Source organism: Diabrotica undecimpunctata, chromosome 1 (genome assembly GCF_040954645.1).
Source record: "Diabrotica undecimpunctata isolate CICGRU chromosome 1, icDiaUnde3, whole genome shotgun sequence".
NCBI classification, from domain to species: Eukaryota; Metazoa; Arthropoda; class Insecta; order Coleoptera; family Chrysomelidae; genus Diabrotica; species Diabrotica undecimpunctata.
The window spans coordinates 129,015,635-129,033,963 of NC_092803.1; the positions used below are offsets into that span (position 1 = coordinate 129,015,635).

The 18,329-nt window shown below is 31.6% G+C and overlaps 1 protein-coding gene across 1 annotated transcript in view; it reads left to right on the forward strand.

The window, feature by feature from the left end:
• SPR (G protein-coupled sex peptide receptor) overlaps positions 1–18,329 on the forward strand; it is a 1,160,093-nt gene that overhangs the window by 346,334 nt on the left and 795,430 nt on the right. Inside the window, exon 3 of the mRNA XM_072519558.1 lies at positions 2,146–2,176. The gene's annotated coding sequence lies outside the window, so the exon portion shown is untranslated. The remainder of the gene's footprint in view (positions 1–2,145; positions 2,177–18,329) is intronic.

Consider the following 18,329-nt stretch of genomic DNA (forward strand, 5'->3'; position numbering starts at 1 on the left):
TATTTTTAATATTCTGCGGTATTCTTTTTAAATTGCATTTTTTTAATGTCCTTGTCTAATTGTAATCACGTTACTGATAAAATTTAAGGAAACTTAAAACCATCAGTTAACTTTGTACAGGTAAACTGATGTAAAACTGAGATTTAACTTAGCATTTTACTACACAAAACTTTTTAAATTTTGCATTTGTCATATTTCTGCATTCTAAAATTACCTATTTAGATAATCTATATTTATGAAATGTATAAATTTATTTTATACAATTATTATAAACATAATATTTGGGATGCTTAAAACAAATCAATCGTAACTTGATGACTAGTCACAATATTAATATAATCACAAATATCATGACTTATGGCTTATGAAAATATGTAAGAAATACATTATTCACAACATTCTCATTATTGTGTATATACGATTTCAGTTGCGTTTTTGTGTTAAGTTAAAATTTTACAAAATATTAAATATAGTTAATATAAAACCTCCAGTATAAATTAAGTGTACAGTTACAATTACCGGTGTGATCATAAGGTAGTGACGCCAAATAAGGCCAGTGTCTTAATAAGGCCAATTGTAAATATTTCCTTAAATATAGATATTATATATACTAGATGTCACTGTAAATCGCTTTCCCAGTCAAAATCGTCTACGCCATTCAGTCGGTAGTATCAAACAGCCATGCGAAGTATATTATACTAGACACGTGTTTACTACGGGTTAAATTTAATTTAACCATTAAATTCCAATTTAATGGTTAAATGCTGTGAACCACTTGTGGCATTAAGAAGAAAATACTAATGTGAAAATTTTGTGGACGCTAAATAGTGTGGTCGCGAAATGTTGTGGGCGCAAAATGTTGTGGGAGGAAAATGTTGTGGGCGCAAAATGGCATGGGCGCGAAATGGGGTGGGCGCAAAATGGTTTAAGCGCAAAATGGTGTGTGCGAAAAATGATGTGTGCGCGAAATGGTGTTGGCGCGAAATGGGGTTCACGAAAAATAGTGTGAGCGCATAATAGTGTGGGCGCGACATGGTGTTTGAGCGCGATATGGCGTGGGCGTAAAATGGTATGGGCGCAAAACGGTGTGGACGGAAAATGGTGTGGTCGCGAAATGGTGTAGGCGCAAAATGTTGTGGGCGCGAAATGGTATGGGCCCAAATTGTTTAAGGCACAAAGTGGTGTGGGCCCAAAATGTTGTGTACCATAATGATAATATATCATAATAATTTAATTTGTTGTAATCATTTAACGAACACTATTTATTCCCACAATTTACTAACCACTCAACATATCTCCATTTTCTTCCAATGCAGTAATTGTTCTATCACGAAAGTATTTTAATTCTCTTTTAAAAGTAACATACTCTTATAACCATAACACATTCTTTAATGACTGTTTTCAAATTAGCAACATCTGTAAATGGCCTTTAAAGAAACATTTTTCCTGTTGGTATCTCTACAAGAAGAAACCGAGTGGCATTAAATCTGGAGACCGCGGAGGCTAAAACATTTCAGAAACTCAATGTATAGCTAATCAATTAAAATATTTTCAAGGTATTACCTTACATCCAACCGTTACATACTTATTACTTAAATTTATCGCTATATTGTTGTAAGGCAGAGATTAAGTAACTTAACGATTATTAACTCTTCAATGTTTATTTAATGAATTCATAAATGTCATTTTAATGAATAATAACGGAAGACTTATCATATTTGTAATAACTAAAAATGTAATAACTAAAAAAATACTGTTTTTGCGATTAAAAGGATTTAATTGCATATTAAAATTGCAACTTTTTGTAATAACAATTATCGGTATTGTGAAATATAAAGGAATTTTACTTTTGAGCGAAATTTAAAATTTTTGACACACCTCGCATAAGATTGATAAAATTTGATACCTGATGGTTTCATCCTAGGCTTTAGACCATACAACTGCTGAAGAATAACTTTTTCGTAAAATTATAAAAAATAATAAAAAAGTTTGCCATATTATGTTGCCAAGCTGTATAATAATACCAACATTATTGCTATTCTTCGTTGTCCGAAGTTTTCTTATTTTAATACAAAATAAAATCTTTGGTGAAAAAAATTTAAAGGTCTCGTTGATTAAATTAGTAATCCATATTATTTGTTACAGCTGACAGAAAAAAAAATCGAGACAAAAAAAGGTAAGTAATTTATTTTATTTTTTTTTTAATTAAATATTTTAATACATTTTCATTATCTACAACTCCAAATATTTATAAAAGTATATTATGTCTAAATAAACTGTCAGTTTATTTATAATTTACAAAGTTAATTTTAATAGCTAATAAACAGTTTTTAAACAATTAATATTTTAAATAAAAAAAGCTAAATATAAAAGCTTCCTAACTAAAACAAATAAAACAATAACAAAATTCGGTTCGATACCGCAGGATTCTCAAAAAGTTTTTATGTTCTGCATTAGTTCTTAGCTTTGAGTCCACTATTTTTCTCTAGGAGTAATAATAGGAGAGAAGTATTCTAGGAGGATTTCTTCTAGCAAAAAATTGTTCTGAAAAAACTACACAGTGCATATCAGGAAACAAAATATGAGATTCTAAACGATTGACTCTTTTACGATAAAGATCTATAAAGGTCCATAAACACAAAATCACTGCTAACAGATACTCCCCAAAGCCTAACGACAGGGTGTAAAATATTCCAGATGTGAGTATATCAAGATTTGTGATTTCATTGTAGAATAAATCAGTTTGCCCATCCGCGTTAGTACAAACCCCAAATATATCCCTTCCTTCTACAAGAAGAACGGCCTTTCCCAGAATTATTCTTTCAGGTAACAACTTATATGATAAACCTGTTTTTATTTTTAAAACATGGAAACATATCCATAGCATAACCTGACCAACCAGACGGACTAACAATCTGAAGCGTGTTATCAGTAACTGGATGTCTCTGAAGGAGACCTATATCCAGCACTGAATACGTACAGGTTGACAGGGGTGATGAATTTCTCCTAAACGTTACAGGTTATTGCACATGATTATCTTAATCTGCCTCTCTAATTAATTACATTAGCATATTATCAGCAATCTGGAAGATGGTTTCAACTTAAATATTATTTCTTTGTTTGTGTTAGTTTAATTGACCAAAAACTGTCAATAAAATAAAGTTTTCCGTAAGTTCGTGATGATGGAATTAAGATGCTCTCTCAAATTTCTCATGGCAATAAAGTTTAAAGGTAATAAAGTTCCTTTTACGATTCCATGGTATCCAATTTTCATTTAATCTTTTTAAGTTAAAACAGATACTTGGTTCGATAATTTGAAATTTAGCCTAATATATATACCTTATATTGCCCTTTATTTGCTTTGTGCCTTCATTTTTATGAAAATCGTTAGATAATTATGTAGTTCAACGAAGGGATGACGATTATTTACCACTTTGTATAATATTCATTTAAAAGTGTTGACAATATAATAGTATAGAGTGATCTCTAATACTCGGATGCACAGTGCTTTTTTTTGGTTTGTATTGATTAACTGTATAATGATTTCTTGAGCCGCAAAATAAAACTTATTTCAACTCTCTTTTTTTATTTTTTAAGTAAATATTTGCAACCTGTCCTGTTTGGACAATAATCAAATTTGAAAATTTAAACTGAAAAATTAACATTAGAGAAGATTACATGTCGGTGCTGCTACCTTTCTAATTAAATTTAACTAAAATTAATACTAAAAAAATTTTTTTCTTATGTTCTAAATAATTTACATACATATGAAATCTACCTGATAAGTTTAAGGCTTTGTGTCTCTTAAGTCTTCCCACTTTCCTGCTGTTGTCTAGTAGGTTTACCGCACTAGAATTTAGGTGAATTTTTTATCACTTTAAATGCCTATCATTACTCCTTTTTATTTCTTCGCTCACAACACTTACTGGATATCAATATCAATATTGGATTCGCTTGCACACCCCCACAGTTAAATTCCATAGGTCCAGATATGTTTTAGAATTACTTTATACACTAGTAATTTATTTTCTAATGATAGTTTAGATCTTCTTCCAAGTAGCCAGTAAAGTTGTCTTAATTTTAATCCAAGTTGTTTTCGTTTATTAAAGATGTGGGTTCTCCAAGTAAGTCATCTATCAAGATGAATACCGAGGTAATTTGCAATATCGGATTGCGGTATATCTTGATTGTTTAGTTGTACAGGTGGACATATCAGACGTTTATTTGTAAAAGTTCCATGGTTTGATTTACTTTCATTAACCTTGATTCGCCATTTTCTTAACCACATCTGAATGGTGTTTAAGTGAACTTGTAACCTTGTAGATGCTTCGATCGATGAGAGAATGACGGTGTCATCAGCAAATACTGCCAAGGAACACTTATCATAAGTGGGTAAGTCGGCCCTGTATAATAGATATAAGAGTGGACCAAGTACACTACCTTGAGGTACGCCGGAGTTTATAGGTCTTAATGATGTTACTACCGCACCGTATTTTATCTGGAAATATTTGTCTGGTATGTAGGATTTGAATATCGTATAGTATTCAGATGGTAGTTATTGTTTAATTTTATACAGCAAGCCTGTATGCCATACTTTATCAAAAGCTTGTGTGATGTCCAAGAAGACTGCAGAACAATAGCGCTTTTCTTCCAAATCTTGGTTTATGATATGAACTTTGTGCATTTGGTCAACTGCAGAGTGTTTTCGTCGAATACCAAATTGGTTGTCAGTAACTAAGCAATTTTCTTCTAGGAAATACCTTAATTTCTTTATTATTAGTTTCTTCAGAATTTTAACAAGAATTGTTAATAAACTATTGGGTCTATAAGAAGTTTCGGATTCTACAGGTTTGCCTATTTTATGAATTAAAATTTCCACTTTCCATTGTGAACAAAAATATCCTAATCTTAATACTGCGTTGTAGATTTGTGTTAATAAGAGAATCGCATTTTGTGGTAATTGACATAAGACGAATCCTGTAATTAGCTTATAACTGGAAGCTTTTTTCTTATTAGTATTAAGTATTGCATTAATAATTTTGACTTTTCTAAAAGTTTTAATTAGGTAAAAGCATCTGGTATGGGCAGTCCAAATATCTATGAATAATTTTCTCTTTCTCTGGTTATAACTCACAGGGAAATTAAGTGAAGGTAGTTTCCATGTGTTCGAGAGGTCTATTTGCCTTTTCGTGATCAGTGCCTGCCCAACATCCGTCACTCGTTTTGATAGGTAATATATTATGTTGTTGTGGTTGTAACAATTTTCTGGTAGCCATCTAGAGTGTAATCTGTGGTTTATAATGGCAATAACTCTCTCAGATTATTTGCAGTTAATCTATTTATTAATTAGATTACTTAATTTTTTGCATTTTTCTTTCAGGTCTTTTGCTGCTTTGTTAAATGCAGCTTTATTGGTCAGTGTTCGATTGTTTTGCCATGTCTTTCTAAGTTTTTTTTTTTTAATTTTTGTGTAATGGTCTTGGATAGAACTCCTTATTAGGTTAATAATTAATATAATTATTAGGTTAATAGTTAATAATTATTATTGGTTGGCGGGGTGAATTTCCAGCACGCTTTCTATATAAATGTAGTGAGATGATCCACAGCAGTGTCTAGATCACTTATTGTTTTGAGATGTAAGTTTATGTTTAAGTTATTAGTAATGGTTTCTTTAAATACAGTCTAATTGGTTTTTGTTGAATAAAGCTTAGGAGGTCTAGGTAAATAAATTATTTCAAAAAACAGAGTGAAAAATACTGGCGAGTAATTGGATATTAAGTCGAAGCATGATTTAGTTGTTCGGTAATTATCTGCTATACCTTTGGCTATACAGAAATCAATGGGATTTGGAGTTTTCTTCTGTCTATTGGCCAATATGTAGGTTCATTTGTAAAATTTTAAGTTTTAAGGTTATTAATATTAATTATCTAAAATAGTTATCTGTCACGTGGGTTTATCAATCTAGAGCCTTAAAAACGATGTTTCGCATTCTATTTACCACCGGCTAAGAATCTTGATTGAAGTGATCTAAAAAATTCAGAAAATTGATTTGTTTTTATTGGGTGCTTGGAAGGGCAATATAATGACGATATAGTGATTGGCTCACTCCAGTTTTTAATACCTATGTTTGTGGCCTGCAGTTGTGGTATTTTAGTTTCCTGTAGTTCGTAATGTTTTATACTACCTTTGATAATTATGGCGAAACCTCTGTGTGCAGTATCATCAGAATGATTTGTGGTATATAATTTATAGTTTGGCATTTCTAAATAACTTTTACCTGTAAAGTACTTTTCGGAAATCAATGTTATTTGCAATTAAAGATGTTTTTAACTATTGGCTGTGTTGAGCCATGCCGTTAGCATTTCATATTGCTAGTTTAAGTATAATAGTCATTTTAATGATTTTGGATTCGAGTGCCGCCAGGCGGCTTCATAAAACGTCTAATCTATCTGCTAATCTAGTAGTAATGTTTTCTAATTTATTTATATTTGTGTATATATCAGTCTGATTATTTGGCTGAGTCTGCGTAGTTTGAATCTGCATGTTTTGTGTTGTGGGTTGTTGAGATGGTGGTAGTCTCTGAATTCCCTGTGTGCATGTTAAATTGGTTAAGTTGGTGTTCGTAGTTGGTGTTGACTATTGGCAAGTGGTTTTTTTCTTAGGGCTGGAAATTTGCATTTCTGGAGCTCCTTGTAGACATTGCACCCCTTGTAATTTGCGAAATGACTTCCTTGACATAGTGAGTAAGATGCTGGGGTTTTTCAATTTTTTTAAACGACAAAACGACAAAAAACGACATGTGAGTGATGTCCAAATCTGTCAAAATATTTCTAAGCTGAGCTACGGACTATAACACCTACCTTTCATTACCACTATGAATAGTGCCTCAAGAAGTGTAACTAGTTTATTTAAATATTTGGAATCAAATTTTACTGCATTATATATCTACATATATTTCTAATAATATACTTCAAATATAGATTTAATATTTGTATAGATATTACATTAGAATTATAAATACCCTATTTATATAATGAGTCAGTTTTTGAGATTAAGGTCAGGCCTTCTAAACATATCTAATAACTTTAGTCCAGTCGTCAGAAATTTAATCTTTAAACAGGAGACAAATAAGCTGAATTTTGCTAGAAATATCAATTTAGGAACCCCAAAAAGATGCAAAAAGTCTGCCACTACTACTCCCGGGCTTCCGCCTTGTAGGGAGAAAACAGAAAAAATTGATTTATCAAGACTCCGTACGCCATAGTAAAAATGTTTTAAACAAGAAATATATCTAAGATAATTTTAAATATAATTGTTTGTTAGTACTTTTTAGTTCTCTCAGAAACAACGCTTAAAGCGACCAGCGATTTTAAATTCCAATCACGCGCCCGAAATCAACTTTTTAAATAAAATTTGCATCAACTCGACTGTTGAAATTTTATATCCTCTAATTAGAGTCTTATAACGACAAAAGTTTTAACGCTTTTTAATGGTGAAGAATGCAGCTTTTGTATGCAGCTTTTGCATTTTGACGCAAATGAAGTATAAAGCTGTATAATAAATAAACGTTGCGCGATTTTTGTCACTTTTTACGATTTACATGAGATCAATAAAATTCCACTTCCATTTACATGAAATTTCAGCTTTGAGTTTCAACAACAAAAAATATGATGTATTTGAAATATGTCTAAAAATACTTTCAGATTACAAACGATTTCACGGCACGGAAAATGTCTCCACGACCCGAGATTTAGTTTAGAATTTATAGCTGAAGTACAGTTTCTTTATGATAAGAATGAAATGACGTCACACAGTGATCAGATGCATCGTTGCCAAACTATTTTTCTATTTCTTATATTCTTCATAAACACATATAACCTAACTTTTCTTTTTTTTTAAACAAGTTGGTCACTTTTGATTTACAAATTGTAAATATTTAACACACATAACCTAACTTTTCGTTGTTTTCTTTTAAAACTTTGTTAAGTTGTAAATTTTTACCTATAAATAATTAATACGCATCTTTTACAACTAATTTTTTATATCTTCCTAAAAATGAAGTTTTATAGGGTACAAATTTATGGTTCCAATTAATTTTAACACAAAAATGATTAGCAAGTTATCATAAGAAAACAAAGTTTATTTGGAATTGATAAATAGGCCATCAATAAGTATGGATACAAATTGTGAAACTTGCAAGAAGATTCAAGCATAGAAACAGATTATTCATTGTAACTGTTGTTACCATTGATATATTTTTCTGTAGTGATTGTGATATATTTAAACAAATTCTATTTATAAAGTAGAAAGTGATTTACAGCACCGTAAATGTCAAGAATTTAAACCTAGAAAAAGAACTGTGTTCAGGAAGCAAACAATGTATAACAAAGAGAAGTTTATAATCAGATTTGTCACTGCATTGAGTCTTAATTTCATGTTAAACATTCATGCTAATACAATACTACTGCAGCATTCAATAATTAATTGGAAATTATTTGTAGATGAAGAAACATATTATGTTTGGATATTTGAATATCATTGGAAGCTATTCATATTAATTTACTTCTTAGAAAACTACAGTATTATGCACACCCCACCAAAGTATAATGTATACTTGTTTAATTAATATAGAAGTTTTATTATTCAAAAATCCTTAACAATGTAAGAATTCTATTATAGCTATTCTACACTTTTATTAGAACAAAATTGCAATGCCTATATAATTCTTTTTTCAATAAAATTAAAAGACTTCATCACCACTATCAATATAAAAATCGTCATCATCATCATGATCATCATCTTCTGCTAACTCAATAACTACAGGGCTAATGTATTCACGATCAAAAACAATTTCTCTATTCCAACAGCGCTGTATCTCAGATTCTGTACTCTTTATTGTTTTTGAACATACTTCTGGTGTAATTTGGGCCAGGGGCTCATTCCACACAGCTTAAGACTTTGCAGTAGAACTGCCATTTGTGCCAACATGATCATAGTAATACCGTTTACTTATTTCCCATATATGCTCAATTGCATTAAAAATACAATGGTATGGAGGAAGTCAAAGAACTCATATGTTCTCATGAGCTCATGAGTCAAAGAACTCATGCCCATATTGTTCAGCCATTCTATCTACTTCATATATTGGTTCTGGTTTATTCCTAGAACCAATGAAATATTAAAAGCATATCCTGTTGCACAAATTAAATTAAAAGCATATCTCTGGACCAGTTCAAGCAATTGAGGTTTTAAAATTGTTTGTTCGTGTGCAATATTGTTATTTTCCAACCACTCTTTTATTTTAGCTTTTTTGGAAACATATGCAGGAGCTTAATTAATTATTGTGCTATGATATGGAGCATTATCCATTATAGTAATTGATGGTTCCTCTAAATTATTCAACAGCTGATGTTCAAACGCAGTTCTTTGTTTTGGATAAAAAAAACCAATTCAGCTCCCTGAATAAATTCATTACAATTTCCTGCATGGAGAACGATGTATCTAAAAAATAGTTTAAATTACTTAATAAAATATATATCTAAAATATAGTTTAAATTAACAAATATAATATAAATATTATGCAATTAGTTGTCTTGGCTATTATTGAAGGTAACGGTAAATGCTACAAACAATTTTCTTGTGTAGTGCAGCAGTATAATATTGATGAGTTTGATTTTTTGTACATTCATTATAATTTTAAAACGATGATAAAACAAAGCATAACTTCCCATAACTATTTCAGTTTTATTTTAAAGCACATTGTTAAATGTTTTTATTTCTTTTAAATTTGAATATTGCAGCAAAAGATAGTTGAGGTTAAATGCATTTTTTAATCATATATTTAAATTGGTACTCATGTTCAATTAACTAGTAACAAAATTAACTCAATTAGTATTCAAATCATGAATGTGTTGCTTGTGTGAGTCCATTTTAAAAAAAGAGGTAAAAGAATTAAATTAGACTTACTCACAATCAGTTTAATTTTACTACCCAAGACGACCGGTTTCGCTTTCTAAAATTTACAAAGCATCATCAGGTCAGTGGTACAAAGTAAATTAAATGCTGAAATTATAAAAACCCCATATAAGGGTGATGTCTTATAAGGATATAGATCAAAAAAAGGTTTTAGCAATTATGCCAATATTACATGTCTGTGTTAATTAATATGCATATATTGCTTTAGAAGACAGAGTAACAACCCACAAATTGGTAAGAGAAAAAATCTGTTGAATTGTAATAAATTAGAAATAAACAAAATACTACTTACATTCCGGTACAAGAGTTTTTATATAGTGATTGGTGATTCATAGTTCAAACTATCCCGTATTACTGATAATGAGTGATCTTCGGTCAATGTTGTAACTGTGTAACAACTTAGGAGGAAGTTTCTTGAGGGAGGGATGTTAACAGATGATATAGGAGTAAGGTATATGTTATTGCTTTTGTTGAAAGAAAATGTGATGTTTTATATTATTTAAATTATTAAAGTTATTTATATTTATTGAAGAGATATATTTTTGAAATGTGTGTTAAATTGTTGAAACATTTTATAAAAAAAGAGGGCAGTTATATGGCAATGAATGAAAGTATATCTCTTCAATAAACATAAATAACTTTAATAATATAAATAATATAAAACATCACATTTTCTTTCAACAAACAATAACATATACCTTACTTCTATTACATCTGTTAACACCCCTACCCTGAAGAAACCTCCTCCTAAGTTATTATACTCTGTTTTTTAACCAGAAGGAGTAAACTAAAAAGACAGATTCACACCCAAGAAAGTTACTAGAAAAGTCACCAAATACATCTTCTTTTTTGGTTGCTTATCTCGGGCTTGTGGTAATCCAGTAATCAGTATTGGACAACCTCACACATCGATTCTAACCTAATTTTGTTTGTTTATGTTTGAATATTAATTTTTTCCAATTCACTTCCAATTTTCAATATATGTTATTTAGTTTTTCTAATTACAATAAAAAAATGTTAGACTGTTATGAAGAAGTTGAAGAATTTTTAGAGGTTATTTATCACATTGTAGAAGAAAATCGTCTGGAGCGTATATGAAAGCCATATATTCCCATATATTCGTGATAAAATTATATCTAAAATCCAATCGAATTTTACAATATTTCTTCAGCGCATTAACTTAAACAACAAATATTGTATGATACTTTATAAAAATAGCAGTTTTTATGGGATTGCCCATTTTTCAAATGTACAGGTATAGACTTATTTTCATTATTCAGGCTCCATTAAATGAATTGTAGCTCTTTCTGGTCATAGAAGGGAGATTATGGATATTGTTGTTGAACTTAAAAACTTTCTCTCTTATACACTGATTATAATACAATGCATAGAAGCCATCCCCCACTGGAATGTTTAGAATCAGTGCACTAGATGTATATATGTATATTTTTAGGTCATGATCAAGAAAATAGATACAATAGTGCACATATAAGAACAAGATATATTGTATTGTAGAAAAGCTATTTTGGAACCTGAAAAAGACAGTTTCCTTGTTTTCAACAAGGTCTACAATCCAAATTAAATACATTTCTTGCAATAATATGTGCTACAGCATTACCTTACAATCTGGTTTTAAGGGAAAATAATGATGGTGATGCTGATTTTGTAGAAAATGTTGATGTGTTGGTAAATAGAAATGTTAATGATGTGGAACAATGGTTAAATTATAGGAGACATTTTATTCAACAATTTTTTTGCATGAGAATGAGAATACTATTGAATATTATACTAAATGTTTTTTTTTTTTCTATTATTTCTCAAAATGTGATCATAATCATTGGCCTGACAACCTTTTTTGTTTGGGTTTTGGTCTCTTCAGGAATACTTATTTCTCCATTCCAATCTATTTCAATGGCTTATTCTAAGTATTTGTGCCTTACCTATATCTAATCTTTGGTCTTCCTCATGTTATAATATGTCCATCTGACATTTGTTTATTTTGGAACTTATTTCATCTTCTTTCATCTTTCCTCGTATTATGTTGATGAATGCTAATTTAACCCATTATGACCCGAGTTTTTTTTGTAATATATGTATTAAAGAAACTAATATATGTTTATTAAAATTGTTAGACAAATTAACAATTTTTTAATCTAAAAATCTATTAACTAACAACAAACATGTGTTACATAAATGTAATGCTAGGTCATTATAGTATTGTAGCTAAAATAAAATAAATTCTTAAGAAACACAACGAAAGTTGTATTAAAACTAGAATGTCCTCATATGAAAAATATAATTATTGCAGTCAATACACATGTGGACATCACATTTGCTACACATTGTTCGAGTACTACTGCTACACCCCTATCCTTCACAGCAACATCTTTTGTTGTTAGATATAGTTATTAAAAGGTGATTGTTTCCATCGCACCTTAGATTGTCTGATATTCTATTAAGCGAAACACTAAATTTCAAAGAACTGGGTCTTCCACCTTGCATTTGTATACTTGTTAAGATATATATATATATATTTGTATATTATATTTGTTTTAGCAATCTCATCAGTTACATACATATTATACTTAACTTTATTTACACGGACAAGATGTAAAAGTTCTGACTTAACCATCTTCATACCAAAAGGAATGTTTTTTTATTTGTAACCATTCTTGCATATATTTATTTGTTAATAATGTTGTCGGAATTTTTTCTACTTTTAGGCTGTGATATGATGCATTATCCATTACAATGATAGCGTTTTTTGGTAATTTTTGCAAGATATTATTAAACCAATTTTCAAAAACAGATGCATTCATTTCTTCATGGTAATCCTCTGTCTTTCTTCCCTCAAAAAGTAAAACCCCTTCATTAACAAATCCTAAACTCTGACCCAACATGTAAAACTATGAGGCGTTTTCCTTTCCCCGATAAGTTTTTCAAACCAGTAGACAGACCCTCAATGAATGCCTGTCTAGAGTTTTTTATGGCACAGTCTACCCATACCTTATCTTTGGTGTGACCTTCATTTACCCATGTTTCGTTAAGGTAATAAATAGGCCTACCTACTGTTTATTTAATGGACAGAATCTCTAATGGGCGGAATCAATCTCAAAAGAAGGCAATTAGTGTTATTATATACAGACCAGAAATGTTTATATTATCAATATAAACGCCGCAAAAAGATTGAGAATATTTTTTAAGTGTTTTATTACATACGAAGGGAAATTAAAAAGGCTACAAAAGCTCATAGCTTTTTATTTATTTTGTGTACTTAATCAAAAACTATATCTCTGATTTTTTTTTAGATTTCTATCTACTGTTCAGCCATACTCACTATGCGGCCCTCGGAGGTAAATCAAAATTTGCGACTTATAATATAATTATGTTTCTATTTATGTATTTAATCAGATTACAGTAGTGTAGACCGGTGCCATGCATTGTACCGCAGTTCGGATTAGTCATCTTTACCCCCACCACAGTGGCATTGGATGGCCAGTAAAGATGTTTCAAAACCTTGTTAACCTCGTAAATACGCATGCCCGAAAATTTTTTAACGAGCGTAGCAATAATTTGAAAAAGGTTTTTTCTGTGTGTACTGATGGTTGCCCATCAATGTTGGAGCGAAATATAGAGTTTGTTCAGCTGTTGAAAAAACACTTGGAAATGATAATTTATTGAGTTTCCATTGTATCGTTCATCAAGAAAGCTTAGCTGTTAAATTTGGTGAAAATTTCAGATGTGTTATGAAAACACTTGTAAAGATTGTAAATGTCATAAGATAAAATGAATTAAACTACAGAGAGTTTCAAGAATTTTTGAAAAAACTTCTATCGTAATATGGGGACATTTTTTACCAAACAGAAGTGAGATGGTTGAGTAAGAGTAAAGTTTTGGAACGTTTCTTCAGCATTCGACAAGATTACTCGATGAGATTACTCTGTTTTTGGTTACAAAGAATAAAGAGTTTCCTGATATTCATAATTTTAGTTGGTGACTTAAAGTAGCGATTCTCACTGATACAATGAGCATAATTAATGAAACATTGACCAAATTGCAAGGAGATTACAATAACATTGTAACAAAAATAATGAGTTTTGTGTTTACACTGGAGCATAAGCTGAATATGTATATTGAAGAATTGTCAAATGAAGATTATTTCAGATTTCCTTCCGTTAAAGCACTGTTTAATGAAAATCCAGATCAAAGTCAAGCGATTTCTGACCTACTGAAGCTGTTAGCAGAACTAAAGAATAAAATGTCTGTGAGGTTTAGTAACTTCAGAAAATTCCAAGATCCATTTCGCTTGGTTTAAAATCCAAGGACATTAACAACAGCAAATGTAGCTCATTTTTCTATTTTTGGATACGAAGCTAGGGATTTGAAAAATTAGTTAATTGATCTTCAGAATGATACAGAATTCAGAAGTATTTTTAAAGAAAAAAAGATGGAAAACGTTCACTATACGTTTTGGGAAGCAGTTGACAATGACAAATTTCCTAACTTAATTGACTGTGCGCAGAAAATTTTGTATATTTTGCATCTACATCTTCTTCTTCTTCATGTGCCTTGTCCGTTCCGAACGTTGGCAATCAACATGGCTATTCTGACTTTGTTTACGACAGATCTGAATAGTTCAGCAGATGATAATCCGAACCATTGCCGCAAGTTTTGGAGCCACGAGTGTCTTCTCCTCCCTGGACCCCTTCTGCTATCTATTTTCCCTTGAACGATCAGTTGTAGTACTCTATATTTATTATGTCTCATAACGTGACCCAAGTATTCCAACTTTCTTTTCTTTATACTTATTCCTACCTCTCTCTCTGTACCTATCCGGCGTAGTACCTCTTCGTTGGTCACGTGCTCAGTCCAGGATATACGTAATATACGTCGGTAAGCCCACATTTCGAAGGCCTCTACTTTTTTCATCAATGTTGCGGTCATTGTCCACGCCTCCATTTCATATAACAAAACCGGGAATACATAACATTTCAGAAGTCGAATTTTGAGAGGTAGGGTGAGGCTTTTAGAGGTGAAAATTTGCTTCATGCTAGTGAACGATGCTCTTGCCTTTTCTACTCTTATACGTATTTCCTTCGCTTGATCCCAATTTGAGTTAACTGTTGTTCCCAAGTAGATTTACGAATCCACGTGTTCAATTCTTTCATTGTCTAATATCAGTTGCTGTGGTGGTTGTTGGGTTTTGCTTACTAACATCCATTTGGTTTTTGTGATATTTAGTCTGAGTTCGTATTGTGCACTTGTTTTTTGTATCTTACTCATTAGGCAACTCAGTTCGTCCATGCTACTTGCTAGAATCACAGTGTCATCAGCATACCTTATGTTATTAATTATTTCTCCATTTATCTTTATGCCTTCTGTGCTTTCCTCCAACGCTGTCTTAAATACTTCTTCTGAGTATATATTAAAGACAATAGGAGACAAGATACAGCCCTGTCGTACCCCTTTCTTGATCTCAATTTTATTGGTCAATGTAGATCCTACTTTCACTTTAGCTGTTTGGCCCCAATAGAGACTCGCTATTGTTCGAATGTCTCTGTAGTCGACTCCGATCTTATGGAGAAATTCAATTATCTTTTCGTGCTTTACGTTATCGAATGCTTTTGCGTAGTCTATAAAGCATATGTACACATCTTTGTTCATATCTCTGCAGCGCTGGATGAGTACCTGTAGACTAAAAAGTGCTTCTCTTGTCCCAAGAGAATTCCGAAACCCAAACTGCGAATCTCCAATGTTATCCTCGCATTTTTTGCTTATTCTGTTGTAAATAACCTTGGTGTATGCCTTCGAAATGTGCTTAATTAGACTTATCATCCGATGTTGATCACAAGACTTTGCCTTTGGGTTTTTTCGGTATGGCAACAAAAGTTGACTCTAGCCAGTCTTCAGGAAACTCCCCGCTGTTATAAATATTGTTAAAGAGTCTAACGAGTGAGTCTAGAAATTGACTGTTTGTTTCGCACAGCATTTTCAATACTTCCCCGTATACGTTATCGTTGCCTGGTCTTTTGTTATTTTTAAGACCCTTTATAGCATTCTCCACTTCTGATTTTAGAATAGAAGGGCCAGTATCATCATTGCTCAGTGTATACCCACTAGGACGGTCATCATTAAACAGTTATTCCACATAAGTTTCCCAGATTCTAACTATTTTGTCGGGGTCTAGTTGTAGATTTCCATTATCATCGCATAGCCCTTTCGATAAAATATTGTAGCTTTTCTTTGTTGTGAGCTCCTTTATCTTCTTATGCATATTCGTGATAGTCGTATACCTTTTCGCACTGTTCGATTTCTTCGCATCTCTCCGAGAACCATTTCTCTTTAGTTTTTCTTATCTCAGCTCTAATTCGTCTATAGGTTTCGCGGTATTTGGCAGTATCTTTAGTTTTATATATCCGTCTCTCTTACATCATGTCAAGGATTTCTGCAGTCATCCAGTCTTTCTTTTTTCTCTTATCAGGTAGTAAAAACTTAGTGCTTGAAGTCCTAATCTCTTCTTTAATTTCACTCCACTTTTCCAGCGGTTCATTGTTATTTTTAAGGATTTTTGATATTTCGGTATTTAAATTTTCCTGCATCTGTTGTTTAATATTATTGTTGGAAAGCTTCCTAATATCTAGCGTTTCGGGCCTGTTCTTTACATTTGGCTTTTTTAACTTTACTTCAAACTTACATACCACCGGATTGTGGTCTGATGCTACGTCCGCACCCGGGTAAGTTTTTACGGCTTTGATGGAGTTTCTAAACCTGATTGGTGCAGCGATATAATCTATTTGATCTCTGATTATTTTACCAGGTGAGTCTGCCGGTGATTTCCAGGTATAGAGTCTACGGTGCGGGAGCTTAAAGAGAGTGTTAGTAAGTACTAGGTTGTGTTGTTGGCAAAATTGAACTAGACGATCTCCTCTTTCGTTTCTTTCACCAAGTCCGAAATTTCCCACTACCTTTCCTGTTTTGCCTCGTCCTACTTTCGCGTTGAAATCTCCCATTATAAGTGTTATTTCATTCTTTTTGGTTGCCTTAGTTAAGATTTCTAGTTGTTCGTAGAAGTCTTCCATTATTGTTTCCTCTTTGTCAGCTGTAGGTGCGTATATCTGTATTATGTTCAAATCAAATGGGGACGCATACAGCTGTAAAAGAATCATTCGGTCTGATAGTGCAATGTAGGATTTTATTGACGATTTTAAATGAGGTGCAACGATTATTCCAACTCCATGATTGTGTTTAGGGGTATCGTTATCAGAGTAGTGCATCTACATATGTCTGTGAATCTACATTCAGTAAGCTGAAGTTCATAAAAAACAGGTACGGATCTAGTCTAACTAGTGAGAACGTTGAAGACATTTTGAGAATTTCAGTTTCTTCACAACCTGCTAACATAGATGCCATTCTAGAGAGTTGTGAAAGATTTCGCCCGTCAACTTCAAAGAATTAACAAATCCAGGACTTGACATTCCTGGAGTAAAGTAAGTAAAAGACATTTTCCTACTTTAACATGCAAAATAGTCCATATAATTTATAATTATATTATTTTTACATAACTTGAAATAAAATTATGTTATAGTCATATAGTTTTAAAGTTATTTTATACCACCACTTGTACTTGCAGAACTGAGGAAAATGGCATTCAAACTATTAGGCTCTCAAAGAAATCCTAGTGAGGATTCCTAAAAAAACGAAAAATTGAGGTTTTTGGTGGTAGAAGCTAAGAAAAGAGATGGCGGGCTAAAATTACGCTGAGCGTTATTTTTAATCACTTCGAACGTAAAAAATTAAAGAATTTATTTAGTTTGTATCAATCTCAAAAAAATATGATTAACCAAAAATCCTTTAAAACCCTTAAAAAATTAAAAATCTTTTTTATGGAGTTCCATAATTGACATTTTCAGCCATGGACGTATAAACACATATGTTTATACGTCTATGTTTTCAGCAAAATTCAACTTGTTCGTATGATTTTTAGAGGTGAAATCTGTTTCGATTGGACTATAAGTATTGGTTTTGAGAGAACGGTTCATTATACACAAAAAGTGGCAATCAACATTTATTTTTAAAACTGTCTCAGTTATAATTCTTGTTTAAACTATTTTTTTACGGATTCTTGATAAATCGATATTTTCCATTTTCCCTTCATTATGAGCAGAGGTTTTAGGGGAAGCCCACGGATAGAAGTAGCAAACCTTTTTTTATCTTTTTAGGGTGTCACAATTGACATTCTCAGAAAAATTCCAGCTTGTTCGTACGACTTTTAGAGAAACTTTTCCAGCATTTTCGTCTCTGAAGACTGGACTATTATACAACTACAAAAACAGTTTATTTTATAAAGTTCCCAA